Source organism: Asparagus officinalis, chromosome 5 (assembly GCF_001876935.1).
Source record: "Asparagus officinalis chromosome 5, Aspof.V1, whole genome shotgun sequence".
Classification (NCBI taxonomy): Eukaryota; Viridiplantae; Streptophyta; class Magnoliopsida; order Asparagales; family Asparagaceae; genus Asparagus; species Asparagus officinalis.
In genome coordinates this window covers 79,464,299-79,467,719 of record NC_033798.1, presented here as the reverse complement: position 1 = coordinate 79,467,719, position 3,421 = coordinate 79,464,299, and positions in this window count along the sequence as shown.

Here is a 3,421-nt window from a genome sequence, read left to right as displayed (position 1 = left end):
CATACTTGTGAAAAATAGTATTTTGTGAAAAATAGTATTTTGTGAAAAAACGCTTAAAAACACAAGTTTGAAAATGTGTGTGTGATTCCCAATAGCTTCAAGTAAACTCAGTAACTCTTTGCCTACATTCTAGCACTAGAGAGAAATATAAAAGATAGCTAATATCCTCATATTGAAAGCAATACTTGAGCTTTGATATAGCTTGAAACGGATGAAGCTTTTATATGATTTTGTTGTCCTTGAAATAACGTTGCTTCATCTTTTTCGCCTCCTCCTCCTTTAGATGTCTTCGTTTTAGCGTATATTCCATCCATCCTCCGTTAATGGCACTAACGAGCTTGACAAATGATTTTACTACATTTACACTCAATAAGCCATTAGTACCGATAATGGTGGTTGTAAGAACATCATCAAAACATAAGGGCTAACAATCTCCCCCTTTTTGATGATGACAACCAACCATTATATAAGAGCAAAAATGAAATAGCTTATAGATAGGTGCTCCCCCTATCTATGAGCTCCCCCTAAATATATGCAACAAATGAGGAGATTTCTCTCCCCCTTTGTCACCATCAAAAATGGGGTAAAGAGAAATACTAAATGCAAAATACAACTAGTCAAGCAAGCAATGTAGAACGGTCACATAGTGCATAAGCCCAAACCATTTCTTATGCGACAAAAATCATCCTCTCCAAGAGGCTTAGTAAATATACGATCTTGAACAGGAGCTTTGCCTCTCTCGTCGGGAATCGGACCGAGGCACTCCAAGACTGACTTTTTCTTTCGGGATGATTCTGCATGATCTCCCGGAGAAGCTATTGGGATCACCGGCGACTTTGGTTGATTCACCGGAGGTTGAACTTTGGCTGGAGGCTGCTTCAGCCTCCACACTTGGTGGGTTGATAGCGGCTTCTTGGCCACTCTTTCTTTCTTCAATTCCTCGGCCTTCTGCATAAGGATTTTTTCTTGTGCAAGCAATGCGCGGCGTTTGTGAATCCGCTCTTCGAGTGTCGAACGGTTCCGTTTGACCCGGATCCATTCGTCCGTTGGCAGCTTGGAGGAACCGCCATTCTTCGGTTGTTGAGGCTGTTTGCCTCTCCTATTCTTCAGATCCGCGTTGTAGCGGACTCCGTCTGTAGACTCCATCGCCTTAGCGAGTTGCCGCGCAAGGCGTTGGCGTCGCCTCTGACGGGCTCTCTTTGAGAGAGTCACAACGCCCTTAACAGTAGAAGCGTTGACAAGAACAGGTTTGACCTCGTTGGAGGTCGGTGGAACTTCACCTGACGCAACTTTGGCGTCAGCTGGGGTGAGAGCTTCGTTGGCGTTCTGAATTTCTTCAAACCAACGAGCTTTTCTCCTGGAGGAGAACTTCTTGGACTTGCAGGGGGAGGTAGATCTGGACGAGGATGAAAGGTACTCCTCGAACTTGGCCTGGTCGAATTCATACTCGACCTCCTCCTCGACTGGGATTGAGATCCGCGGTTGCGACGTGACGATCTCGGCAGCGAGATCGGTGGCTCCCACTGTGGTCGCCAGATTATTCGCTGTGAAAATTGCCTTCATTGAATTCATTGTTATCTCAAGTAATTGCTTTTTGGTTACAAAAGATCCGGTCTTTTTTAGATCCGGTTACAACGAAATCAAAGAAAAAGAAAAAGATTACAACTTTCCTTTCGAACGAATCACGAGCTCCTGTTTTGCGGTCGCTCGCTTGTGTGGGTTCTTTGCCAACGCCGGGGTTAATCCGTAGACCACCGCGCCATCTAGATCCGGTCGGATCTACACGATTTGACGGGTATTATTTCACGAAGGATATAATAGCCGGGGGGGATTAATTCACCAAGGAAATAATCGCCCTTAGTTCTCGGGATCAAAGGCCAAGCTGTTCTGTGCGCGGGCATAGTGAAGAGAGGCTATAAATAGGAGAGGTGGTTCATTTGTTCAGAGGTTGGAATTTTTGGAGGCGAAGCCCTGCTGGATTTAAGACTCAGATCTAAAAAAAGATCCAAGCTTTGGGACTTCGAGGACTCGCTCTTCCAGATCTGGTGCTCGGCGATCGTCAACGAGGCCAAGCTTTGATCCGGAGTATGATCTCGTGTAGATCTCAGATCTGATCTCTCTCTCTCGAACTCCTTCCTTTTGTGACGTGGATACTCGCCGAGAACCAGATCTGAATTTTCAAGTCCTCAAGTCTTCAAAACTCCAAGCTCGATTCTCAATTCGGCAGAGTTTCGGCTCTCAAAGTTCCAACCTCTGAAAAATGAACCAAGGGGGCTTATTTATAGGCTCTCTGAAGTGTGCCCGCGCACAGATCTTGAAGGAAATCGTGCTATGTTTACATGCATAATACACAGCGGAAGACATGTATGTACAAAAATACTAAGCATGTAGAGAGAGACCGGATCTTTGTAACCGAAAAACAGTTATTCAAGATAGCAATGGAATCAGTGAAGAAAGCAACGATGTTTCCCGCGAACAGTTAACACTCCCACTATGATTTTTACTCTCACTCCTACTGTCTACCTGGTCAAACCTTCCTACAGTTAGGGCCACAACAAAAATCCCCTCTCGATTCCTCCAATGAACGAGAGGTCCACTTTCAAATCGAGTGATCAAACATTCCTACAGTTAGGGTCACCTCAAACTCCCGCTTGGTCAAACCTTCCTACAGTTAGAGTCAAAATCAAAATCCCCTCTCGATTCCTCCAATGGACGAGAGGTCCACTTTTAAATCGAGTGATCAAACCTTCCTACAGTTAGGGCACCTCAAACTCCCGCTTGGTCAAACCTTCCTACAATTAGGGTCAAAACCAAAATCCCCTCTTGATTCCTCCAATGAACGAGAGGTCCATTTTCAAATCGAATGGTCAAACCTTCCTACAGTTAGGGTCACTTCAAACTCCCGCTTGGTCAAACATTCCTACAGTTAGGGCCAAAATTACAATTCACTCTCGATAAATGAGAAATCCGTCTTTAGTTCGATAATCAAACCTTCCGACAGTTAGGATTATTTAAATCTTTTTGATTCTCGGAGTAGAGATCCCACTCTTAATTTCACCTTCCTGGATTCTTGAAGTGGATATCCCACTTTGAGCTTCCTTTTATGATTGGAGATAGAATATAAAATTTTTCCTTTTTAGTTTTGGGAGATAGAATATAAAATTCTTCCTCTCCCGCATCGGGTTCGTCTTTGCCCTAGGAGAAGACACCACTTTTTCAAACTCCTAAAAATCCGTGCCTCACACGCACGGGGACTTTTATCCCGAATCCTAAGAAGGGATAAGTCAATGTCTAACACGCGTTGTCGGTTTAGTCTTTCCCCGATTGAAAAAGACACCAGAATCCAGTCTGGGGTATTTTATCCCGAAACCTAAGTAGGGATAGGTCAGCACTTAACCCGCGTTGCTGGGTGGTTCGTTCC